The 27904-nt window shown below is 43.6% G+C and overlaps 1 long non-coding RNA gene across 1 annotated transcript; it reads right to left on the reverse strand.

The window, feature by feature from the left end:
- Nucleotides 1-10149: 10149 nt before the first annotated feature.
- Nucleotides 10150-27640, reverse strand: LOC147361978 (uncharacterized). The gene is made up of 3 exons (XR_015138421.1): nucleotides 27553-27640; nucleotides 11219-11376; nucleotides 10150-11129 (listed from the first exon to the last, which is right to left on the reverse strand). It is a non-coding gene; the product is annotated as an uncharacterized LOC147361978 (long non-coding RNA).
- Between the last annotated feature and the right edge of the window lie 264 nt (nucleotides 27641-27904).

Raw genomic sequence — 27904 nt, forward strand, 5'->3', positions numbered from 1 at the left:
TGTTTGAAATCTCTATTGATAATCTGAAATTCGGTCCACCCGATGCCTGTAGTGGTGGGTAAATGAGCTCTTGCCTTTCTTTTTTCTTTGTATTTGGTTGCCTCGGGTCTTGGTCGCGGCAGGCACAAGGTATCTACGTTGTGTCATGCGGGATCTTTTGTTGCAGTGCATGCCTCTCTAGTTGTGGCCGTGGGCTTAGTTACTCTGTGGCATGCAGCATCTTAGTTCCCCAACCAGGGATTGAACCCATGTCCCCTGTGTTGCAAGGCAGATTCTTCACCACTGGACCACCAGGGAAGTCCCAGCTCTTTCCTTTCTCAGCGTCAACGCTATAAGAAGAAACATCATCGCACTAGAAAAGTAGTTGGCTAGCGGATCCTCCGGAGAAAGAAATGGCAACCCACTCCAGTACTCTTGCCTGGAAACTCCCATGGACAGAGGAGCCTGGTGGGCTACAGTCCATGGGGTCGCTAAGGGTCGGACACGACTGAGTGACTTCACTTTCACTTTTCACTTTCATGCATTGGAGAAAGAAATGGCAACCCACACCAGTGTTCTTGCCTGGAGAATCCCAGAGACCGGGGAGCCTGGTGGGCTGCCATCTATGGGGTTGCACAGAGTCAGACACGACTGAATCAACTTAGCAGCAGCAGCAGCAGATCCTCATTTCAGGGTGAAAGGGGAAAAACTCATTTACTGAAAACTCAGCTTTGCTTGGGTTTGAAGTTGTTAGTGCTGTTACAGTGGCAATTTATCCTGGCCTTGAACTTCATGATGTGAACCTTTGATAAAACAGACTGGGCGAAGTGAAAGCAATACCTTGGTTTAACCAGAAAATCAAGAAGCAGAATGCAAAAGATGACTGATACTGGCTGTTGGAGACTGGCCACACTGATGTAGGGCTTCCCTGGGGGCGCTAGTGCTAAAGAACCCGCCTGCCAATGCAGAAGACAAGAGACTTGGGTTAGATCCCTGGGTCGGGAAGATTCCCTGGAGGAGGGCACAGCATCCCACTCCTGTATTCTTGCCTAGGAAATCCCAGGGACAGAGGAGCCTGGCTGGCTACAGTCCATAGCGTCACAGAGTCAGACACTAGTGAAACCAGCGGAGCACGCGTGCACACACACTGATGCAGACATCTTCTCACTGGGTCCAGAAACCCTTGTGAGCCAGGCAACTATGTTTTCACACTCTTTTCATTCCTTAGGCATCTTCCAAACAGACGGAAGGACCCAGGGCTTCAGAAATTCTGATCAGAGTACTGAAGGGGCCACATATGAAAATACTCCTGCGTGCTTGCTGAGGTCCACCCAGTGGCACTGAGCTCCACAAGAAAGCAGGGCCTGGGGACAGGGCGCGAGTTCGAAGCATACTCTGAACACACTGAAAATCATGAGAAATGATCTTCTCAAAAATTTAATTGATTTAATTGATTCAGCCAAAAATTTAATTAATTTAATTGATTCAGCTAATTAGATCGATTTGCTCACCACTCCTAGGAGCATGGTGCAGAGACAGGGACTTATGGGAAACACCTAACCACCGTCTCACCCGCCTTGAGCAATGAGAGGAGCCATGGGCATAAGCTGAAACAGAATCCGATCTGCCTTCTATCAGAGGGTAGGGAGACGCTCAGTGACCTGCTCTCCCATCCAAAAGCCCAGGTGATGTGCTGAACGAGGGTGGAGATGGGGTTGGCGAGGGCCGTAGAAAGCTCCATGATGTTCCTGGGGGCACTTTGCCGCAGGACGGAGAAGAACTGGTTCCCATAGTCTTTAGGGCGCTGGTTGAAGGTTTGGTTCCTGAGCCCCCTCTCTAGAATTGGTTGGGCCCCTTCTCCACCTCCCCTGGCAGCCTAGGAGCCAGCAGGTCCCCATAGTCTGGAAGCAGGACCATGGGTTTCCCAGGCCTGGGACGCGCTCCAGAAGTTAACACCAGTAAGGTCAGGATTTCCTGTAGCCTCCACACAACACAGCCTCCGGAGCGCTCCCAAGGAACATCATGGGTCCCGCTGCTCTCCCGAGGACTTCTGCCCTTTCCCACACTCTAGGCAGGAGGAAAAAAAAAGTATCTTTTTATCCCTAGATTCTCTCCAAGCATTATCGCTCCGCCCCCTCATTCCAAATTGGAATACAAGTTACCTAAAATTGTTCTTAAGATTTTTACAAGATGTAGATCGACAAAATCACCCCTTCAGTCCACCCGTTCGATAGTCGGGATGTGACCCGGTGCCTGAGATGACTGTTTGGGCTATGTCTGCCCTGCCTGGGAGCAGTAACAACAACTCCAGTCCTCTTCTTGTACTCGTGCCAAGACATACTGTATTTAAGAAGGGTGGAAATTCCCCATGGCATTTTCTTTCTGATGTTTGAAATACTTGCTTATTTTTCCCACAGGAAACTTTACAGTTAGAGTACATTCCTAAATTCATTGTTTCTTTTTTTTTTTTTTCCTGTCTTTCCCTCTTTAGCAAATCCTCGGGCAGCTCATGATGGACCTCTCTGCCAATGTGACACCTCACAGCAGCATAAGACCTTTTCCTTTGCACAGCATGCTTTGATCCATGGCTGCCAGTTTTCATATTTGCTCGGTAAATAGCCATTGCCTTGTTCAGAACTCCTCTTCACATGTAAGAAGCATCTCCAAAAGCCAATTGGACCCCGTTATTTTTTCACCTCTCCTAGGCTCAAACTCATGGCTTTCTCTTTAAAAAAAATAAAATTATTTTATATTGGAGTACAGCCAATTAACAATGTTGTGATAGTTTCATGTGAGCAGTGAAGGGGCTCAGCCATACACATATATGTAATCCATTCTCCCTCCAAACTCCCCTCCCATCCAGGCCGCCACACAACATTGAGCAGAGTTCCCTGTGCTATCCAGGAGGACCTTGTTGGTTATCCATTTTAAGTGTAGCAGTGTGTACATGAAGTGAAGTGAAAGTCACTCAGTCATGTCCGAGTCTTTGCCACCCCATTGACTAATACAGTCCAGAATACCAGAGTGGGTAGCCTTTCCCTTCTCCAGGGGATCTTCCCAACCCAGGGATCAAACCCAGGTCTCCCACATTGTAGGCAGATTCGTTACCAGCTGAGCCACAAGGGAAGCCCAGTGTGTACATGTCCACCCCAAACTCTTTATCTACCCCTTCCCCCTATCCTTCCCCCTGGCAACCACAAGTCAAACTCATGGCTTTCTCTTGACAACAGTTCCAAGGGTTCCCATGGGGCTGGCTGTGGAACCCAAGCCCCACCAAACTCTCCAAGTCAGTAACAGTTTGCCAGGTTTTGCTTCCTGGTTACACAGGAAGTACCACAGCCGAAGGAAATAGAGACTCGAAGATAAACTAGAAGTGTCTGGTGGCCAAAGAGAAGTTTCCAGATGGAACACTCGGGGGGTGAGGGTGGGCTGTTTTACAGCTCTTAGCTTCGCGTGGGCATGAGGGGCAGTCCTGTGAGGCAGAGACGGAGGATGGAGTCAGGGAAGCCCTGTGTTTTGAGGCGCCTGAGGCTGGAGGAGGGGAGGAAGGCATCTCCTGTCTCAGAGAGAGGGTCAGCAGACTTGACTGCGGATCTGGGAGCCTGCTGGACCAAGCGGAGAGGTTGTAGTTAGTTTCCCTTTCCTGGGATTGTCTGTTTCCAATTAAGGGCCAAGTGAACTCTCCAGGTTCGAAGATGTGAGGTTTTAGTGCTTCCAATGGAGAAGGAAATGGCAACCCACTCCAGTGTTCTTGTGTGAAGAATCCCATGGATGGAGAAGCCTGGTAGGCTGCAGTCCATGGGGTTGCACAGAGTCGGACACGACTGAAGCGACTTGGCAGGCAGGCAGGCAGTGCTTCCGAAGCAGTTTTCATGGTCGGATCTAAATAACTGAAATTCAGCTGAATTCTGTGAATACATATGAGAATCTGCTCTCCATAAGCCACTGTGCTAACCACGACTGTGTCAACCACGTGACCCCTGGGGAAGCCAAGGATCTTGTCCATAAGGGCTCTTGTCCATAAGGGCTTGGAGCTTGGGGGAACAAATTTGGACATGTAAGCAAATACATTTTTCTAAGGGACTTAGGATATAATCATGTAAAGATAATCTTACAGGTCCAAAAGAGGGAACGGTGGTTCTCCTTGAGGAGTCAAGGAAGGGTTAATAAAGAAGTGATCATTTTGCAGAGGTTTAAAGGGATTTAAGGGACGGGGGAGCCTGGTTGGCTGCCATCTATGGGGTTGCACAGAGTTGGACACGACTGAAGTGACTTAGCAGTAAGTGGGTGAGGTGTGAGAGATCAGTAGGGCTTTGTTATATGTGGTCTGGGGTAGAAGGATAATTCCTGACGGGAGGAATCCTATTAAGAAGGTCATGGGGGAATTCCCTGGTAGTCCAGTGGTTAGGACTCGGCACAATCACTGCCAGGACCCTGGGTTTGATCCCTGGTTGGGGAACTAAGATCCCATAAGCCAAGGCACAGTCTCTAAGAACAGCCATCCCCGGTTTGGCCGTCCAAAGCCTGAATAGCCACACGTGGTGACCATCACACTGGACGCTGCAGTGGTGTCTCAGGACAACTCTCTCTGCCTTCAAAGAGCTTGTGGTCTGGGGAGGAAAAGATTGCTACAGAGGCAGCTATGATACCAGGCAAAGCAAGCTGGGTGGCAGAAGGGAAGTAACCAAAATGAATGTAGAGGGAACTCACGATGTAAGCTGTGGGCAGAGGAACAGGAGTAGAAGGAGGAAGAGGAGGCTGAGTTATCTTGTGGGAGCCTCCCATGCCTGGTCTTAAGCTGACAGGTCGTCAAGGACTGTGCCTTAGAAGATAACACTGAGAAAAATTGACAAATGTGCCTGGAGACTGGAAGCCAAGGAGAGATGCACTTCACATAGTCAAGGTAAAAAGATAAGGAGGCCTGAACTTGGATGATAACAGTCAAATGGAGACAAGGCACTGAACTGGGAGGTGTTTTGAAGCTTATAAAGATTTGTGAAGGTAAAAGTGAGAAAATTAGTAAGAAACAAAATACCGATGAACCCCAATTTTAATATAACAAGAAACAACACAGTCCCAGATTTAAATTGGACAATATGAAACTGTCATTTTTTGTAGGTTAAAAAAATGGTCAACTATCAGTAATTTCATGAAATTCAAATTTACTTGATAATAGGAACCCCTTAAATATCACACTGTAGAAAAAGTATAACCCCAAACAAAACAACATTAAAAGAAATAAAAATTAACCATGGATACAAAAGAGCAGGAAGTCATTTATTTAGCAGTGAGACAGGTGAGGGCAGGTTTTAAAGAGAAGACTCTGTTCTTAAGGAGATTGTGGGATAAAGAATTCCCCGTGGCTTTCAGCCTAAGGCAAAAAAATTCCAGAGAAACGTGGTTAGGTGAGTGAAAGCCCAATACTTGTTTTGAAACTAAAGAAGAGTGTTGTAACTTACTTCAATTTACAATTTCCTATACATCTCCCTTTGGGGCTTTTCTTAAGAGGAGGTTTGTTCCAGAGTTATTGGCAAAGATTAAAGATACCTCCAATGAAATCTTCCCTGAGTCCATTCACGTTAATATATACTGAAGACAGTCTAGGAACAGAGAAAACCTACTTAGCTCTGTTAAGCAAAACCTTAAGCAAACCTTCCATTACATGAAGATGTCATGAGGTCACCCAGTAAATGTTAATGACTACCCAAGAGTGAACCCTGTGAGTTGCAGTCAGAATGATGCAGGTCGTGGAACCTCCATAATCGTCACTTCCAAATTCTGAGCCGTATCCGTGCTCTTCCAAGCCTTGGCTCCCGCTGATTCCTTTCTCTCCCAGTTCTTTGCTCTTTAAGGAATGCTAACTCATCCTTTAAGCCCTGGCCCACCCCAGCCTTGCCTACTCCCAAGGCCCTGAACACACACAGTTCACACCTTTATTTCCATTGTGTTCAGTTTGGTCATCTCCTAATGTTAGTTTGGTTTTCACTCTTAGATTCAATCAAGAAAACAAGCCCCAAAATGCCTGTTGACCAGCGTGGACCAGTGTTGACTACTAAGATGAAGGAAAATCAATTTCAAGACTGCACACCGAAAATAGGCAGCATTTGTGTCGATGAGATAAAGCGGGGGGAAAAAAAAAAAGCCATCGTGAAAGAGTTTGCAAGTAATGTCATTTGTATATAAAAGTATGGCGTTTCCCTGGTGGCTAGCAGTAAAGACTCTGCTTGCCAGTGCAGGAGACATGGGTTCGATCCCTGGCTCGGGAAGATCCCCTGGAGAAGGAAATGGCAACCCACTCCAGTTTTCTTGCCTGGGAAATCCCATGGACTGGGGAGCCTGGCGGGCTATAGTCCATGGGGTCACAAAGAGTCAGACACGACTTAGCAACTAAACAACAATAAGAAAGTATACGTCAGCTATGTGTAATAGACGGAGAAGGCAATGGCAACCCACTCCAGTACTCTTGCCTGGAAAATCCCATGGATGGAGGAGTCCGGTGGGCTGCCGTCTATGGAGTCGCACAGAGTTGGACACGACGGAAGCGACTTAGCAGCAGCAGCAGCATATGTAATAGAAATATGCTTATAGAGGCACAGAAAATATTTGAAAGGATACCCAACAGTTTCCACTGGGGAATGAAATTGAGGGTGACGGAAGGATTATGGGCATTCGCAATATTATTTGACCAATGCTTCATTCCTTGATTTTATTTGAAAAAGAATCCTTTTATTGAAAAACAAACATAATTCTCCCATACTGGATCTCAGAAAACTGTGGTTCATTCAAGACCATCACCAAAGGTCATATGTCCCAGAAGCCCAGAGCACCCAGTCCCAAATGGAGACGTGTCTTCAAGCCTGTTCCTTAGTGCTTCTTGTAGAAAGTGTTTGTCATACCACAGGGTGATCGCTCCAGGGCCAAACACAGACAAGTTAAGTAACTCAGGAGGCTACATTTCACAGCCCTGGGGAATGATCACCAGGAATAAATGAGAGAGATTTTAAGTTAAGTCTTTTAGTAACAAAAAAGGATTGTTACATAGGACTGGCAAAGATTTTAAATGCAATATTGAGGACTTCCCGGGTGGTCCAGTGGTTGAGACTTTGAACTCCCCACTGCAGGGCACATGGGTTTGATCCCTGGTTGGGGAGCTGAAATCCCACGTGCCAAAAAAAAAGAAAATTTCTTGAATTTTCTTTGAATAAAAATGAAAGTACAATGTATCAACTTAAATTTTTTTTTTTAATAACAGCAATATTGGACATCATTTTACTACGAATTAAGTAGCTATATCCCAAAAGAGATGTTTTTCACATAAATCATTTGATCTGAGCTTCCTGCCATCTCCTTGCCTCTCTTGTTTCTTCCAACACCTCCTCTTCCAGTTTCTACCTACCAGTCTTCAACCATCAAATTCCTATTCCATTAAATTCCCTATCCCTTCAAAGTGAGATTTAGATTTACCTTTAAATATCCCCGAATGTCAGCAACTGTGTTAAAGAGACTCTGCTTAACAAAGGGCCTTGTCTCTAGTGCGTCTTCCAGGATCTACCAACATGTAATCAGGTGAATCAACATCTGACTTCATCCAGGCTCCTAGTGAGACCGATCAAAGCCGATGCAAAGCTGGCAGAGGTATGAAGTAGAGAGAAGTGAAGTGAAGTCACTCAGTCGTGTCTGACTCTTCGCGACCCCATGGACTGTAGCCCACCAGGCTCCTCAGTCCATGGGATTTCCCAGGCAAGGGTACTGGAGTGGGTTGCCATTTCCTTCTCCAGGGGATCTTCCCGACCCAGGGATCGAACCTGGGTCTCCCGCATTGTAGGCAGACGCTTTACCCTCTGAGCCACCGGGGAAGCTTTGGTCCTCCTAACAGCAGTAACAGCAGAACAATGAACATTAATCAGACTCTTCCTGTGGACCAAGCACTGGACTAAGACCTTGCCTCTGTAATATCTTGTTCAGTCTTCACAGCAACTCTATAAAGTTATGATAGAAAAAAAATTACCCTGAACTTGGTCTGCATGATGCAATTTATAGCCTCCTTTTGGAAAGAAATTCGGATTTTACTGATCAAATGTTTAAGCCATTTTCTGATTAGCTTTAATGAAATTAAGACTTGCTCGGGGGACTCATTGCCCATGCCTCAGCTGACTGATCAGTTAAGAATCTAGTGACCATTTTTAATGACTTATGCATTTCTTTTAATAATCAGGCTGACAAGGATAATCTACTTATTGTTTTTCTCTGTAGAACATCTTTACCAGAAGTGAATCCTCTTTGGGCCGTATGAGGATTTGTTTTTTCCCCTTCCTTATTGCAAGATTTTTGTACAATATTGACAATCAAATTGCCAGGGTTTTTAAAAACAATTTTATTTATTTATTTTTGGCCTCAGTGGGTCTTCCTTGCTGCGCGGACTTTCTCTCATTGTGGAGAGGAGGGGTTACCTTTAGTGGTGGTGCATGGATGGGCTTCTTGCAGCTTTGGAGCACAGGCCCTAGGGCACACGGGCTCAGTAGCTGTGGCAGGCGGGCTCTAGTGCCTGGGCTTAGTGCTTGTAGCACACGGGCTTAGTTGTTCCATAGCACGTGGAATCGTTCCAGACAAAATGGTGTCCCCTTGCATTGACAGGAGATTCTTATCCACTGCGCCACAGGGAAGTCCCTGCCTGGATTTCAAATACTCTTTCCCCATTGTATTCTTGCCCGGAGAACTCCACGGACAGAGGAGCCTGGCGGGCTATCCTCCATGGGGGTAACAAAGAGTCGGACACGACCGAGCGACTGAGCACACAAGCACGTTGGCTTCTCACCTCCCGCTGTCATACCACAGTTTGGGAGTGTCAGTCTCACTTGCGTGTGGAAAGCATTCTCTCAAAGTCTCACCGGTCAGGGTGTCAATACCCTTCATAAAACCAAATTCTAATTTTCCGGTTTTGACGCTGGTGATAAAATTTCCAAATGGGGAGAGGAAACTGAATGTGCAGCCTTCCCCTGTGTCTCCTATAGACTGTCCTCCAGGAGGTTCTCCTTTACCTCCACAACAGGTCCTGCCTCACAGGAGTACAGTTCCCCCTTCACTGTCTCCGGTTAATCGACACCAAAGCCTCATGCTCCCATCATGACTGAAAGCCTCCTGCAACAGTAAAACCAGCTTGGCTCAAGGCCAGGGGAGAAGGAAGAGAAATACTCAGCACATCCTGGTGAGTAACTTCCATGTAAGTATGGAGCTCACCGTTTAGCGTTCTTTGTAAGATCAGGGTCACCCATAGGCCCACTTGACAGAGGTTACCTTAACGTAGCATTCAGAGGGGGGTCCTTGGTGTATCCAAACTCTTTAAATTACAGACCCAAGGCGGTGAGGTCACAAAGCCTTGTCTGCCTGCCTAAGAACTGCCTTCAGACTCCGTTTCCTGTCTAACCTGTATCAGACAGGAATATCCAATCACCATCCACAGAAACACTTCAGACTCTATGCCAAAGAAATATCAGAGTGTCTGAAACATCAGAGTGTCCCCATTCAAAAATGTCTGATCATTAAATATTCCTTCATTCATTTGGTCATTCAGCAAACCTATCGTATACTATCTCTCTGCCTTTGATCTGATAGTTTCATTTCAAAAACGGTCACCTTCCATCCCCACCCCCACTTTATCTGGATATCTCTTTCTCATCCTTTAGGTCTCAGCCTAAATGCTCCTTCCTCCAGAAAGCCTTCCCAGATACTTTGTAATGCCTCACACTCGCCTGCTGGATAGCTCTTATCCCTTTTCTAGTCACCTCTTTATTTGTTGCTTTTTGTTACCAGGCTCGTACACAAGCTCCATGAGTAAAGAATTTGATCTACCGCGTTCATTGTATCTCTAGTTCCTGGCTTAAATAAAGTAAATTATGTAGATATTTGTTGGATAAATGAATTGTGTAGCATAATGCATTGCACACAGAGGATTTTTAGATGTTAGATTGTTGCTATGTGAGGTTGCTGACATCTTCAGGTAGAAAGAACTTCAACTATTGTATGATGGAATCAAAACCAGTTTCCTCTCTTCTGCCTTGAAGGGGTCCAGAAGATACTGGTTTATTTCTCCTACTCCGACAGTGCCATCTTTCTAAGAGACAAAGTATTTATATTAAATGGAGGAGGTTATTAAACAAACGAGACAGTGAATCAGGTAATAAGACCCTATACTTTATTTCTGACTCAGCTCACCACCTCAGGCAACCCACTTAGCAGGCTTTCAAGTCTGTCCATGAATTCGGATGTTAAATGATCAGCCATATTTAGAAATCCTTAGGTGGTGACTGTAATTCTCAAGTACCTATATTCTCATTTCAGTCATTATTGTTGTAAACAAGGAATGATACCCAGCCTTATTAAAATGCCATTTTGAAAAGTGTCATTGACTGGAAACTTACTATCACACCACTTTAATTCACCTGGCACGTAGGTAAAAAATGCTCCTGTCAAGCCAAAGAACAACTCAAAGCAAATGCTTATTAACAGGGATATTAAAATTATAAATTCTCCTGCATGTGGGTCAAGTTCTGATCAGCTTAGCTTTTGAGGTTGAGACTTTGAATAAGACAACAGCTGTCGTTCTTCTACTTTCTAAGAACACTATTAACCCAGAGAGGAACGTGCAGTGGACCTTTGGATCGCCAATTGTAAACAAGTCTATTCTGCTCTGTGTCAGCTCCCTTTAGAGAAAACAAGCCCAGCAGTTAACAGCTCTAAAAAACAAAAACACATAGAAAGGTGTGAAAAGAAGCGCACGTGCATGATTTTTTTTCTCTTTACATTTGTCCCTTATGTTGCTTTTATAAAAAATTTTATTCGTTCATGCGTTTATTTATTTTTGACTGTGCTGGGTCTTTGTTGCTGCACACGGGCTTTCTCCAGTTGCGGCGAGTGGGGCTATTGTGTTGCGGGCGCAGCTGCTCGTTGCAGTGGCTTCTCTTGTTGCGGAGCACAGCCTCTAGGCACAGGGCGTCAGTATCTGCAGCACGCAGCCTCGGTAATTGTGGATCAAAGGCTCTAGAGCACGGGCTTCAGTAACTGCAGCACGTGAGCTCAGTAGTGGTGGCCACGGGCTTAGTGGCCCTGCGACACGTGGAATCTTCCCAGACCAACGATCGAACCTCTGTCCCCTGCATTGACAAGTGGATTCTCAACCACTGGACCACCAAGAAAGTCCAAGACCCTTATATTTCTAATCTACTAATATTAAAGGACTTACTGAATAATTTCTTCCTAGGAACACAATCCCAGTGGATTTCTTCTATGGGAAAATAAACTCATAATGCCTACACGGAGGAACTTCGGAATGATGACTCCGATGATGTGGAAACCTTCCATAAAAACACTTCTGCAGAACCAGCTTGTGCCAGGTAACCTCTGTGGGGGAAGACAGTTCTCAACTTTAACAAAGTCACACTGGTCGGTGTGAGCTCTACAGATGATGTGACTCAGCTTCTAAGCAAGAAGTGGTTCTTTTAACCAAAGAAATTTAACTCAATGTAGGATGTGATCCCAAAGACAGTGCAACCAGCAGAGAGCATGGACGTAGGATTTCACAGTCACCTTAAAAAGACACTTGCCCCCAAGTCTCCAGAATATAAAGGAAAAAAAGAAAACTTGCAGGATAAAGGGAACAGTGAAAAATTATCCCCTTAATTAATATGTAAAAAAGAAGCACCATCATTTTGTGGAGCATATAGGAGGGAAGTAAAGACACCATGAAGGCTCTATAGTATCACTGTTGTGAAAGTCTCATCTTAGTGCAGGAGCTCATGAAATAAGACATCGTGGGAAATGTGGAAGACACTTGGTAGAACTTGAACAAGGCAGGAGAAGGGTGCCAGGCTACCCTAGCATGAAGATCTTTCCCAAAACACTCTGGTTAAAGATCCCTCTTAGGTTCTTCTGTTAAGGACTGAACATTTATATGAAAATCCAACTGTATATAACATTCAAAGGTATACATGTTTATATATACAAAGTGAAAGTCGCTCAGTCATGTCCAACTCTTTGCCACCCCGTGGACTATACCTCCATGGAGTTCTCCAAGCCAGAATACTGGAGTGAGTAGCCATTCCCTTCTCCAGGGCATCTTCCCAACCCAGGGATTGAACCCAGGTCTCCAGCATTGCAGGCAGATTCTTTACCAGCTGAGCCACAAGGGAAGCCCAATGGATATATCATATGTATGTGTGTGTATTTGTGTATATGAGCTTCCCTGGTGGCTCAGATAGTAAAGAATCTGCCTGTAACACAGAAGACCAGGGTTCAATCCCTGGGTTGGGAAGATCCCCTGGCGAAGGAAAAAGCTACCTGCTTCAGTATTCTGGCCTGAAGCATTCCATGGACAGAGGAGCCTGCTGGGCTATAGTCCATGCGGTCGCAAAAAGTTGGTCATGACCAAGCAACACTTGTGTATATGTATGCCTAGTTAAATCTAAAGGAATTCCCATTGCAACCATTCTCAAAAAAGGTATCTTGGTATTTTTATGAAGTATTAAGTTCAAAAAATTCCTCTAAATGTTGTATAGGTAGGCATTAACCAAGATGGATCAGACATCCAGTTTGACTAGTTTCCACTTAAAACAACTAAAAATAATGGATAAAATGAAAATAAACAAACAAAAAGTTAACTACGTTCACAAGTTAGCAAAATGTCAAGAATTCTCAGGTTAAAAACTAAGGACGGACAGGCAGCCAAAAACAAAAGCAGAGACAGCTTTTCCATTGAGCATATTTACCATGAAGTTGAGCCTTGGTGTTCAAAGTCTTGCTGCTGCTGCTGCTGCTGCTAAGTCGCTTCAGTCGTGTCCAACTCTGTGCAACCCCATGGACAGCAGCCCACCAGGCTCCCCCGTCCCTGGGATTATCCAGGCAAGAACACTGGAGTGGGTTGCCATTTCCTTCTCCAATGCATGAAAGTGAAAAGTGAAAGTAAAGCCACTCAGTCGTGTCTGACTCTCAGTGACCCCAGGGACTGCAGCCTACCAGGCTCCTCCATCCATGGGAGTTTCCAGGCAAGAACACTGGAGTGGGTTGCCATTTCCTTCTCCAATGCACGAAAGTAAAAAGTGAAAGTGAAGTTGCTCAGTTGTGTCCGACTCCCAGCGACCCCATGGACTACAGCCTACCAGGCTCCTCTGTCCGTGGGATTTTCCAGGCAAGAGTACTGGAGTGGGGTGCCATTGCCTTCTCCTCAAAGTCTTGCAGGGTTTGGAAAAGAGGAGGCAAGGACAGGGACCCCTCTAAGTGTGACTTAATGGAACCCCCCAAAAAAACCTGAACCCCAAAGGCTATCCTCTAAAAGCATACCCTAGAAGCAAACTTGACCTCCGCACCTCTCCCTGGGGGGAAGTCAGAACAAACACTGTCTGGAACTTTGTCACTGAGTAGAAGGGGAAAGCCACATGCCAGTCTTCGCGTGGTTTGCAACCCCAATTTACACAACCTGTGCTGTCCAAAAAGTACCGTCAAAAATGTAGTTAAAAGTGATCCCAGAATGGCAGTTATACCTGTTGCCTGGCAGAACCAAATACAGTTCTTTTCTCGAAGAACTACCTTCATCACAGAGACAGAAAGGAAAATCTGGCCAAAGAATACCGAATTAGAAAATAGAGCTGAATAAACTATATGGAATGAGGCACAGAGAGATGAAGAGATGGAAAATAGGAAAGGGTTTTTAACAATCATGGATGGTAGGTTGGGAGAAACTATCTCAGGTCTGATGTGAGTGCCAGATGGAAAAAGAATCAGATACAGAAACAACATGTGAGGAGAGAATAGTTGAGAAGTTTGAGAACATTCAACTAGAGATTCAGAAAGATCAGTATAAAGCAGGATGTGGGTGCTAAGCTGCTTCAGTTGTATCCAAATCTTTGTGACCCCGTGGACTGTAGCCTGTCAGGCTCCTCTGTCTATGGGATTCTCCAGGCAAGAATACTGGAGTGGGTTGCCATTTCCTTCTCCAGGGGATCTTCCCAACCCAGGGATTGAACCAGGGTTTCCTGCACTGCAGGCAGATGCTTAACTGTCTGAGCCACCAGGGAAGCCCTGGTATGTACTTGAATCATTGCAAAATCATCATCCCCTCCCCCCCGCCCCAACCCTGGTACGTGGAGAAAATGTCTTCCACAAACCTGGTCCCTGGTGGCAAAAACGTTGGGGACCACTGAGTAACTTCTAAAATAGAAGAGGAAAAAGAATGAGAAAATTTTTTTAAATCTATAAGAAGCTGAGAAAAGGAAGCAATGAAACATAGAACAGGGACAAGCACACACACAAACACACACAACTGGAAAAAAAGAAGTTAGTTTATAAACCTGGTAGTTATAACAAATGTAAACAGATCTAATGATTTGGTTATGAGGCAAAAAAGATGCAGCTGGGTTTATAACATGTCATTGTATGCTTTTTTACCGAGGTGCACTGAAATACTTAAATCATTAAGACTGAACACAAGCAGATGGGAAAAGATACACCACATAAATATTAACTGAAAGAATGCTAGTGTAGTTATGCTAATACCAGCCAAAATAGACCCAGTTTAGGCAATGATTTGTGTCTTGACTTTGTGTGCTTCCCTGTCTCTTGCAGGGGCTTCCCTGGTGGCTCGGATGGTAAAGCGTCTACCTGCAGTGCAGGACACCCAGGTTCGATCCCTGGGTCGGGAAGATCCTCTGGAGGAGGAAATGGCAACCTACTCCAGTATTCTTGCCTGGAAATTCCACAGACAGAGGAGACTGGCAGGCTACGGTCCATGGGATTGCAAGGAGTCGGACACGACTGAGCAGCTAACACACATTTCTCTTACAGGGAAAGGTCACCTTGAAAGCTTCACATCCTTGGCATGTAGTTGCTGTTGTTGTCGCCCAGTCGTGTCCAACTCTTTGTGACCCCATGGACTGCAGCACAGCAGACCTCCCTGTCCCTCACCACCTCCTGAAATTTCCCCAAGTTCATGTCCATTGCCTCAGTGATGCCATCCCGCCATCTCATGCTCTGGCACCCTCTTTTCCATCTGCCCTCAATCTTTCCTGGCATCACAAACTTTGGTCCTCCATCATGTAGTGCCAAATATTTTTTCCTTCATTCTTTGACAACTCTGGGCAGTGTTTCTTATTTAAAAAGTCCTAACATCTCTTGCTCAGAAACTGCTTTGAATTTTTGTTTTTCTTTTCTCTTAAAACATTTTATCAGCCACACCAGGAAAGTATGAAAACAAGTCTTTCTGCCTCCTCCATATATCACTTAACTATCATCACTGGGTCTTGTGGCATTTCAGTATCATCTCTTTATTCTATTTCCATGCACGACTTATTTCATAAATCCATGCCTCTTTTAGTTTCTGCAACTTTCATTTAGGTTCCGTGGGTTTCTCCCTAAGTCAAATCCCCGTTGTTTGCACAGAGTTTACTTGTGGTCCAGCTTTCTCTTTCGGGTGCCATGCATTTGCAGATGAAATCAATTCATGTTTGATTCACTCCAAATGGTTTCATGGTATTTTAAGTAACAACCATGGCTTCAATTAAAGCTTCAACTTTCTTTCTTTTTTTTAGTACACACCATTCACCTGAAATCTTGGTTCCTTTCAGCTAATTGAGCTTCATCTTATATTTCACATTAAGTCCATCTCATTTTTCTGTTGCAGCTTGGACTAATCTATTTGAGTTTCTTACTCCACTTGTTTTACTCTGTGCTGTTTTTAGTTGCTCAGTTGTGTCCAACTCTTTGCCACCCCATGGACTGTAGCCCACCAGGCTCCTCTGTCCATGGGGATTCTCCAGGCAAGAATACTGGAGTAGGTTGCCATGCCCTTCTCCAGGGGATCTTCCCAATCCGGGGAGCAAACCCAGATGTCCCACATTGCAAGCGGATTCTTTACCATCTGAGCCACTAGGGAAGCACAAGAATACTGGAGTGGGTAACCTATCCCTTCAGGGGATCCTCCTGACCCAAGAATCAAACCGGGGTCTCCTGCATTGCATTCTTTACCAGCCCCAGTTCCCCAGAAGTCAAGCATATTCAGTTGACTGAGGAGATAACTGGTTCCTCTATCTGATTTTTATACTCTGTATGTCCTGCACTTAGTGATCCCATTCTAAGCTGTCCTCAGCTGTGTGTTATGCATGTAGCTGACTGCCCTCTTGCTTCTGTCCTCATCCCCTTCCAGGTTTATTAAGCACTTGGTGACTATATCAACATGATGTTTATGAATCAGAGAATCTTGGTTTTCAGTTACCATCAGCTGCCCTCTCGGAGTCAGGAAATAATGAGATCAACCGTGGCAAACAATGGTACCTATGAGGGAGCCCATTTCTTCCTCCTGGTGTGCCTAAACTCTGTATAATGAGCTAGCATTTTCCCATCAAAGTCTTTGGATCAACGTTTGGATTCTGTCACAGACCAGCTAAGTGAGCTTGAGAGAATCACTTAATTTCTTGGAACCTCAATTTTTCTCTTCTGTAGTATGGAGACTATTATTATCACATCAACTGTTGTACAGATTAAATGTGACAGTGCATGAAAGCTTTTTGCAAACTGTAATCTGATTAATTAATTATAATCTGATTAATTAAATGCAATCTGATTAATTAAGCAATCCCAATTCTCCTTAAAACTGAAACTATACCCAAATTAAGACCTATTTTATAAGGCTTCTAGGGGGCCAATCTTGACTGTTTCAATCTGATCATTAGTAATCTGATTTGGACTCTGGCAGCCCCCTGGTTCTGGGTTCAGTGGGAAAAGGGGGCGAACTATTTAACTTCTGTCTTCTGTTTGAACCACTATTCAACATTCTGTCTAGTCTTCGAGATATTTTAATAGATGCTTTTAAGTTAAAATATATACATATATATTCTTTATTCATAAGTCAAATAAGGTACACTGTAAGAAGTGTACTGTAAATAAAGGCATTTAAAGTTGCTTTTTCCTATTAACTCTGGGCAAATCACTTCACCTCTATGGACCAGTGTTTACTGTTCTAATCTTAAGTTTCCACACTCAGGAGGATATTTTGAAGGTTATTGGAAAAGTCCCTGATGCGGGGAAAGATTGAGGGCAGAAGGAGGAGAGGGCATCAGAGCATGAGATGGCTGGATGGCATCACCTATACAACGGACATGAACTTGGGCAAACTTCAGGAGATGGTGAGGGACAGGGAGGCCTGGCATGCTGAGTCCACAGGGTCATAAAGAGTCAGACACAACTGGGCTACTGAATAACAACAACATGATAAGCCCAACATACACCGGGCATTTGCCCCTTATTGCCATCACTTTACATCAGGGATTGTCTTGGTCATCTCACGCGTGTGTGCTCAGTCACTTCATCAGGTTGACTCTTTGTGACCCCATGAACTGCAGCCCACCAAGCTCCTCTGTCCATGGAATTTCCCAGGCAAGAATACTGGGGTGGGTTTCCATTTACTCCTCCAGGAGATCTTCCTGACCCAGAGATTGAACCTGATCCCCCAAGTCTCCTGCATTGCAGGGGGATTTTTTTTTTTTTTTTTTTTTACTGATGAGCCTACGGGGAAGCACCTTAGTCATTTCAGGCCACCATAAAAAAAAATACCACTGACTAGGTGGTATAAACAACGGAAATTTATTTTCTCACAGTTTTGGAGGCCGGGAAGTCTGAGATCAAGGTGCCAATTGATTCAGTTCCTGGTGAGAGCTCTCTCCTTAGGTTGCAGATGCCTGCCTCCTTGGTATGTCCTCACATGGCCTTCCCTCAGGTCATGTGCTATTCTGAGGTTACTAATTCCATCATGAGGGGCCACCCTCATGACCTAAACTAACTCCAGTTGCCTTCCTATGGCCCCATCTCCACACAGCAGCACACTGGAAGTTAAGATATCAACATATGAATTTGGGAGCGGAGGCATTCAGTCCCTAACATGATTATGATGACTTTTGTTACTGTCACATTCATCAGGTAATGTATGTATTTTCTCTCTCTGTGATCACTGGACTGAGACCAACCCAGTTATGGTGAAAACCCTGTCCCTACTATTAAGAATCTATTTTCAGTGTAAAGGTAGGTCTGGAGAGTTTCAGTAACACATACACTAAGCAGAATATAATTTTAATAACTGACACCTGCGGAGACTTCCCTGGCAGTCCAGCAGTTAAGACTCCACACTTCTACTGCAGGGGTCCCAGGTTCAGTCTCTAGTCAGGGCACTAAGATACCACATTCCATGCAGTGCAGCCAAAAAAGAAAAAAAATATGACACCTGGAAATATGAGCTAATAATGATGACCAATCCGCTGAATCCAGGACCCTTTTAGGTAAGCTCTGTGCCTCTATTGTATTAGTTGCTCAGTCGTGTCCAACTCTTCTGACCGGTGGATTGCAGCTCACCAGGCTCCTCTATCCATGGACTTCTCCAGGCAAGAATACTAGAGTAGGTTTCCATTTCCTCCTCCAGGGGATCTTCCCAGCCCAGAGATCCAACCCAAGTCTCCTGCATTGCTGGCAGATTCCTTACCATCTGAGCTACCAGGAAAGCCTAGAATCTTTAAAAACTTGGTCAATTAGCATTCTATAGATATGACTCTAGCCTGATAAGCACTACTGAGATAAGTGAGTCTTTGCATATCACTTAGCTCAGATGTCCTCAAATGCCTGGAAATATTGACTTGGCCAAAAAGTTTTTTCTGGTTTTTCCATTATATCTTAGGAAAAATCCCAACCAACTTTTTGGCCAACCTAATATCTGCGAAGTCAAGGTTGATCCACCAAAAAGTGTATGAGTAACATCTCCCAGAGGGGGCAGCCCACTGCATCTCTGATTTCTTGTCACGGCAGACACCTGAAAGACAGAGAATAAATACACAGCATGCAGCAAGATTGGAGCCCCCATCAGGCTGAATCAAGGGGAAAAAAAAAATCTGAAGCCAGGGTTTGGTTCCATCAAGTCACACTGTCAAATTGATCAGAAAGGAGGAAGGCTCCTTGTTCTCGCACAACAGATTAGAAGAGCAACTCCAATGATCTCCAGGTATGACATACAATATTCTCTAAAATAAGCCATGGAATCAGAAGATGGTTGGTTCTTGGCAGGAAAGGTATTACAAACACAGCAGTGTATTGAAAAGCAGAGACATCACTCTGTCAACAAAGGTCCATACAATCAAGGTCATGGTCTTCCCAGTGGTCACATACAGTTGAGAGCTGGACTGTAAAGAAGGCAGAATGCCAAAGAATTGACGTCTTCAAACTATGGTACTGGAGAAGACTCCTGAAAGTCCCCTGGACAGCAAGGAGATAAAACTAATCGTAAGGGAAATCAACCCTGAATACTCGTTGGAAGGACTGATGCTGAAGCTCCAGTATTTTGGTCACCTAATGCGAACAGCCAACTCATTGGAAAAGTCCCTGATGCTGGAAAAGATTGAGGGCAGAAGGAGAAGAGGGCAACAGAGGATGAGATGGCTGGAAGGCATCACCAACGCAATGCACATGAACTTGGGCAAACTTCGGGAGACGGTGAGGGACAGGGAGGCCTGGCATGCTGCAGTCCATGGGGACAAAGAATCAGACACGACTGGGTGACTGAAAAACAACAACATTCTCTGAAAAGGGTATGCCTTTGGCATATGGCCTGATAAGCTTCTGCTTTTTGGATGGAATATTTCTCTCTTTTTTTTCCTTTTAATTTTTTGTCTCATATTTCTAGCCCTTGTTATTTATATTCTCTGATGGATAGTTTAAGTATCTGCAATATGCCCTCAATATTTCAACCCGCAAGTGTCTCAAGGCACTTGAAAAGATCAGAACCAAGTAATGGGCCAAGGCTGATGTGTCTCCAACAGTATGGGGCTGGAGTCCTCAGTGTGAGAGTCAGTCCAAAACAACGGAGTGAGTGTTGCAAGAATCAGAACCTCTTCCGGCATGTTTGAGAATTTTTGTTGTGAGCTCATCTGTGGTGAGACCCTATGTGTGCAAATTGCACAAGGCTTTAATTAACAGCTTATTTCTCTAGAGGGAATTTGCATTCATTTTTTCCACATGCTTGGTAGCGCTCTTCCCAGCTTGACCAACTTAAAGTTTGGTCATGAATGTACAAATAATTATATCGCTACTTGTTTATGAATAATTTCTAGTAAACTGCTTTATAGTCAAAAAACTGGGGCAATAAAAAGTTCTTTGGAATGTCTTAAGGTTTTCTTTGTAGTCAGATACATGATTTATTTCCACAGTTGTCTGGGGAATGTAGTGAAGAGTAGAGCACACAATTATCTAAGGCCTATGTCTGGATCAGGTTTGTGACGGCGTTATTTGAGACATTCATACTCTTACTTACTGTTCACTTATTTTTCTGAAAAAGGTATGCTACAGTCTCTGCTATGATTTTGGATTTTATAAGGTCACTTTGCATTTCTAGTTCTTGTTTTACCTTCTATGTTTTACTGCTATGTTATTTGGAGACAAACATTTATTATCTCCTCCTTATAGATTATGCTTCTTATCACTCTCCTATATCATCCCTCAGATTTTTAAAATCTGGTTTATATTATTACTGGAGCCGGAAATGGCAAACCACTCTAGTACTCTTGCCTAGAAAATTCCGTGGACAGAGGAGGCTGGTGGGCTACAAACAATGAGGTCGCAAACGAGTTGGACACGACTGAGTGACTGAGCAGATGTTAATATAGCTGCCTTTACTTTTCTTTGGTTTTCTGTTTTGCTAAAATCAGAATCCGCCAACAATGCAGGAGACCCCGGTTTGATTCCTGGGTTGGGAAGATCCGCTGGAGAAGGGAAAGACTACCCACTCTCATATTCTTGGGCTTCCCTGGTGGCTCAGCTGGTAAAGAATCCACCTGCAATGCAGGAGACCTGGGTTCAATTCCTGGGTTGGGAAAAATGCCCTGGAGAAGGGAAAGACTACCCACTCCGGTATTCTGGCCTGGAGAATTCCAAGGGGTCTCAAAGAGTTGGACACAATTGAGCAACTTTGACTTTTGCTAAAATATTTTTGTATGTCCCATTAGTTTCTACCCTACTATTTTACTTTAGTTGAATTTATTTTAAACAGCATAGAGGTAAAATTTGTAAGTATTCCGAAGCTGCTTGTTTTTTTTATTAAAGTATTCCTTTACTTTCATTGTGATATTCACTTTATTTTTACATTTTATTTTCTGTTTGTAATCAATTTTCACTGTTGCTTCCTCTTGATACTGTTCTTAATTTGCTTCATTGAAAAAGTTTTTTTATTATTATTTTTATTTCCACCTTAACTTTGCAAATTACTTAGGAACTTTCTCTCTGTCAGCTACTCATTAACTCCCTAACTTTTAAAGTCACAAAGTCATAGATATGCAGTAATAAAATTAAGTAATAATGATGTCCCCCACATCAAGATTTGTATTAATCTGTTCTCTACTCCACCAACCCCAACCAAGAGTTTCCCATCACCCTTGTTCCAACTGGTGAGACTCATTTAAAATTGAAATCGTAACCTAAGTATCACTCATAAACATTAGAGCTTACTGCCTGGGGAGACAGCTATTATTTCATACAGATACATGCAGTCAGGCTCTTCTATTTAGGGGATTATTATTTAACTCATATTACAGTTCACAGCCCTTGTCATCATCTTTTAGACTTAATTATACATCTTAGAAGTACATTGCTCACTGCTGTGTCTTATACTCTTCATCTTCTCCTATCCTGAGATCTAGGTTATCATTAAATTTCATTCAGTTAGAATAATTCCTCTGGTCATATAAAAAGTGTACCTTCACAAAGAGTAGATAATAGCCTGTTTAATAATGGCTGTCTTTTGTTCTCACACTTGAATGACATTATGACTCAATTTCTCTGGAGACTTGTAAGTGGTCATTACTGTTTTCTAACATCCAGTGTCGCACATAAGAAGTCTGATGCTAGTCTAATTCTCCTCTTCCTATAACAGCTTTTTTCTTTGCACTGGAAAATTTACTAAACTTTTTCTTTTTTGAATTTTAGAAGATTTATATGGATGAATTTGGGTTATATGTCGTTGTCAGAAATACTTCCTGGAGTTGGTGGAAGACTTCCAATGTGAAAAAGCAAAATTTTGTTCAGACAAGGACGTTTTATCTATTGTTCTTTGAGTTGTATTTATCGCCCATATATTCATCTTTCTTTGCAATTCCTGTCGTCTGTGTCTCCCATGTCTTGTCTTTTCGTCTGTGGTATCCATTTCTTCGAGTTTTCGCTCTGCACTGTGTACTACTTTCTCCACACGCTCTTTCAGATAATCAGTTTGATTTTCATCAGGAACTACTCTCTCTTTGAAGTCATCTTTTAACTTTAAATTTGGAAATTTTGTGTGGGGCTTTAAAAAATATTTCCAGAAGTCTTTTTATGATCTCTTATCTCATTAAACCTTCTCATGCATTTTTATTAAATCTCTAACCTGTTTTCCCATTAGTTCTGCCTCAATCAGTTCAGTGCAGTTCAGTTGCTCACTCGTGTCTGACTCTTTGCGACCCCATGGACTGCAGCACACCAGGCCTCCCTGTCCATCACCAACTCCCGGAGCTTGCTCAAACTCATGTCCATTGAGTCAGTGATGCCATCCAACCATCTCATCCTCTGTCGTCCCCTTCTCCTCCTGCCTTCAATCTTTCCCAGCATCAGGGTCTTTTCCAGTGAGTCAGTTCTTCTCATCAGGTGGCCAAAGTATTGTAGTTTCAGCTTCAACATCAGTCCTTCCTCTGAATATTCTGGACTGATTTCCTTTAGGATGGACTGGTTGGATCTCCTTGCAGTCCAAGGGACTCTCAAGAGTCTTCTCCAACACCACAGTTCAAAAGCATCAATTCTTTGGCCCTCAGCTTTCTTAACAGTCCAACTCTCACATCCATACATGACCACTGGAAAAACCGTAGCTTTGACTAGACGGACCTTTGTTGGCAAAGTGATATCTCTGATTTTCAATATGCTGTCAAGGTTAGTCATAGTTTTCCTTCCAAGGAATAAGCGTCTTTTAATTTCATGGCTGCAGTCACCATCTGCAGTGATTTTGGAGCTGAAGATAATAAAGTCTGACACTGTTTCCACTGTTTCCCCATCTATTTGCCATGAAGTGGTGGGACCGGGTGCCATGATCTTAGTTTTCTGAATGTTGAATTTTAAGCCAACTTTTCCACTTTCCTCTTTCATCTGCCTCAGTAGGACCTATGTAATCTAGCTGTTTAAGCTGTTGGGCTTATTGAAGTGATCTGTTGCTTTCTTTTCCTACTCAGATCACTGAGTGTGAATTTCTTCAACAAGAAACAATGCAAGTCCAGCTACTGGGTCTCTCAGGTAACAGAGGCTTGGCACGTAGCAGAAAACCTTTCTTAATACAGTTCTTGACATTCAAAAAATAGTTACTAAATCAGACTGATTTTAGGGACGATCCTGGTGGTACAGTGGCTGAAATTCCACTCCCCGAAAGCAGGGGGCCCAAGTTCAAACCCTGGTCAGGGAACTAGATTCCACATGTAGCAACTAAGAGTTCACGTGCTGCAACTAAAGATTCTGTGTGCCACAACGAAGACCCAGCTCAGCCAAATAAATTAAAATAAATATTTTTTTAAAAGACTAACTTTATTCCAAAATAATTGGCCTTGTGTAGACAAACCGTGTTCACATGTTTTCTATACCAGCCCTTCTCTTTCTAACCTTTTCATCACTGTCATAGTTCAGGGTCCACTCAACCGTCTCGAGAATGCTCATCTTCACAATCTGCATTTTCTGCTCTCTAGTCATCATTTCTGTTTAAATGAGCTCTTGTGCTCACCCCCTGCCCCCTCCTCCCCACCCCGGACCTCTACCCCATGCATTTGACAATCTCCATCCTCCTCTCTTCCTAAAGATAACAAGGCTGGAACCCACAAATACACCAACAGGAGACTTGGTCTGCAGCCCCCATCACACGACAGAAGGGTCTGTGAGGCCTGGGCAGGACCAGGGCACCCAAGGCGAATGACCAGCTGTTGAATCAGCTGCATCATTAAACACAAGAGACTTCCTAACTGAAGGAGAACCAAACCAATAGTCACAAACTTGGGGGACCTACATGTTTTTCTATACATCAATATTATACCTTACATTTCTCAATATTCTAACATGATTGCAAGTGAGAAGGGCTATTGTGACTCAACAAATGACTCAAAAGGAGACCTTGGCTTTCTATGACTGGCTCAAGACTCATTATCATGTGGATGCCTTAGTTTTTTTTTTATTATTATTTCATGTTATTTTATTGGCTGCTGGGCTTGCTGGATCTTAGTTCCCCAGCCAGGGATCAAACCCATGCCCCCAGCAGTAGAAGCTTGGAGTCTTAACCACTGGACTGCCAGGGATGTCTCTCACTCTCATTCTTGTCACAATGAAATTAATCAAAAGAAGTCTTTGCTTTATCTATTCATTACATCATAACCCTTAACATCCATTATTAACAATCAATATTACCTATTTAGGTAGCAGAGAAGGTAACGAACAAAGACTGAAATTTTTTTTAATTCCCAGGCCCTGCATTTGGCCCTCCTAAGTTTTCCTGGAAGACTGCACTATCTGGGCAGGGCCTTCTAAATTTTCTTTCTTCATTGCTAAGGCCTGCAAGCTTCCACTCCTTGGGACCTCTACACTCTGGCAACATTCTTAGTGAAGGTAAATGGTAAACTTAGCTATTGCAATGCTTCCAATGCAGTGATGTTGATAGATATGTATTCATGCTATACAAAAGTGTGAACTACAATTTGTAAAACTGTCACATAAATGGGGATTTTAATTGTGCAATAATTCTGGAAAGCAACCTGATAATACTAGTCAAAATCTAACTCTACTTTTAGGACTCAAATCTATGAAAATAATCTGAAACAACAGAAATAGGCTTGTCACAAAGATCTTCATCACAGCCTTATTTATAATAGTAAATAACAACAAAACCCTAAATCAAAGAATCCCCTGGCCTATGCAGAAAATGCAAGAAACGCCAGTTCAATCCCTGCGTTGGGAAGATCCGCTGGGGAGGAAATGGCAACCCACTGCAATATTCTTGCTTGGAGAATTCCACAGACAGAGGAGTCTGGTGGGCTATAGTCCTTGGGATCAGTTGCAAAGAGTCAGACATGACTGAGCAACTGAGCGCAAGCACACACACACACTCACAAGTAAATTAGAGTGAAAAATAGCCATGTAAATAAAGTAATATTATGGGGTCATAACCAATTACGTTTCATATCAGTCTAATTCAACAAACATTTACTGACCACTTTCTAATTTCTAGCAGCATTCTAGCAGCTCATGATCTACTGGACAGACATATATAAAAAAATATTTGAAATAGATTGTGCTTAAGTGCCACAAAAACATGGAGAAGCCTCGACTACCTCAAGAGAGGAGCAGGTTGGGGAGGCAAGAAGGAAAACCAAGGATGACCTAATTTGATTATTTCTTGTGATTTGGTAAATAGTTGATTACGGGCCAGTTTGATGTGCACAGAAGAGGCTTCTAATCGAGTCCTACAAGAGTGATTACGATGAAATGTAAGGGATCAGTATGATTTAGCATCAGAACAGGGGTAAAAGCTCTGGTGGGAGAAGATAGCAGAAAAGAAAAAAATACAATCAAACTTCACTACTGTACATCACAATCTATTGATAAACCTTAAATATTGTACCCTGCTCTCTGCAGGGTGCTCAAACGTTCAGTCATGTCTGACTCTTCATGACCCCATGTATTATAACTCGCCAGGCTTCTCCATCCATGGGATTCTCCCAGCAAGAATATTGGAGAAAGTGGGTGCCACTTTCTTCTCCAGGGGGATTGAACCCGAGTCTCTTGTGATTGTATAGTTTTTTTCAGTTAAAAAAAAAAGTGAGGTCGCTCAGTCGTGTCCAACTCATTGCGACCCCATGGACTGTAGCCTGTAGACTGTAACCAGGCTCCTCTGTCCATGGGATTTTCCAGGCAAGAATACTGGAGTGGGTTGCCATTTCCTTCTCCAGGAGATCTTTCCGACACAGGGACTGAACCCGGATCTCCCGCATTGTAGGCAGACGTTATACCATCTGAGCCACCAGGGAAGTCCTTTTTTTTTCAGTTAAAAAGGCATTTTCAAATGTATTCATTTACCTCTTATAATAATGTGCTCAAAGTTATAGAGCAAGTGGAAACATGTCAAGACCAGCCCCAGGCTTTCTGAACTCAGAGCACTTCCTTTTCTGTACATTGTTAACATAAAACAATAAAACAGTCACTTATTTTTCCAGCTAAACAGGTTTATGTGGGAGCAGCAAAGAACTGCAATTCAGGACATGCAACTAGGGTGACCCACATGCAAATTCTGTAAAGCAAACTCTTTTATAGAGGAGAAGGGGGAGTTGAAAGGGGCTGTTATAAACAAAAGTCATTGGAGGAAACTGGGAGTTTGAAGGAAGGTGGCGTCTCATTGGCTGAGTTGTCACAGTCTCTCATTGGCTGGTCTGTTACCAGGCAAGGAGACAATCTCCTGCTGGTGGTTAAAGGATGCCACTTCTTGCTGGAGATGCAAGGTACTGGAGATGCGAGGTACATTTCATCCTGCTGGGATCTGTGTTGGCATCATGTGATATGTGTATGAGAGCTCTCCCTTCTGGTCTCCTAACCCTATTTTAGTGCAGTTTTTCTTTATTAATTTTCTCAATACCAGGAGCCTTTCTGACCCCACCAGACTGGTGCTGAAGTAGCATCTATAGGAAGGATTTGCAGGCTCTGACCCAGGGGTTATTCTAGTGAGGGTGCAGGATCTTTTTTCATAAATGCCCTAGACCCATTCTAAACACACACACACACACAAATACACCCACACAGTGTTACATTCAACACCAGTTACAAGTAAAGGGAAGTGCTCTTGAAGACCCATTTGACGTGCTAACTCAATTCACTGCTTGATCCAATGTCAAGAAGAGAAATGATATGGTTCCCTGCCTTCTCTGGATTGAGAGATTTCTTGACCTAGAGAGTAAAGGGAACAGGAAAAGCAGAGACACCACTTTGCTGACAAAGGTCTAACTAGTCAAAGCTGTGACTTTTCCAGTAGTCATGTATAGATCTGAGAGTTGGACCATAAGGAAGGCCGAGCACTGAAGAATTGATGCTCTTGAACTGTGGTGCTCGAGAAGACTTTTGAGAGTTTCTTGGACAACAAGGAGATCAAACCAGTCAATCCTAAAGGAAATCAACCCTGAATATTCATTGGAAGGACTGATGCTGAAGCACCGATACTTTGGTCACCTGATGTGAAGAGCAGTCATTGGAAAAGACCCTGATGCTGGGAAAGATTGAGGGCAGGAGGAGAAGGGGGTGACAGAGGATGAGCTGGTTGGATGGCATCATTGACTCAATGGATTTGAGTTTGAGCAAACTCGGGGAGATAGTGAAGGACAGGGAAGCCTGGTGTGCTGCAGTCCGTGGGGTAGCAATGAGTCGGACACAACTTGAGACAGAACAGCAACAACAACAAAGAGCATAAGCCCAAATAGAAAGTCCTTTCCAGTTAATTATCTACTGGTATGAGTCACTTACCTTCTATTAATTTTCTCTCTCCTCTCCTCTCACATGTCCTTGGGCTATTTGGTGATAATGTACTGGGTTGGCCAGAAAGTTCACTCAGGCTTTTCCTGCTCATACAAAAAAACCCAAATAAATTTTTGGCCAACCCACTAATATGGAAATAGTACCCCTGAGGAGGAAAGTAGCAGAACTCCTTAATCCTTTCTGTATTCAGGAATCTTCTCTCTCCCAGTTTTTCTCTGTCTCCATTAGAAACAATACGAGACAGCCAACTCCCCTTATGAGTGAGTTACAGCCTTAATCATCACCATCTCTTTGCAATTGTGTCACAAGGTACTGGCTTTTGTCCGGTAATTGGCATTTC

Source organism: Bos grunniens, chromosome 12 (genome assembly GCF_055505025.1).
Source record: "Bos grunniens cultivar Pamir isolate PY7600 chromosome 12, Bosgru_T2T1.0, whole genome shotgun sequence".
NCBI lineage: Eukaryota > Metazoa > Chordata > Mammalia > Artiodactyla > Bovidae > Bos > Bos grunniens.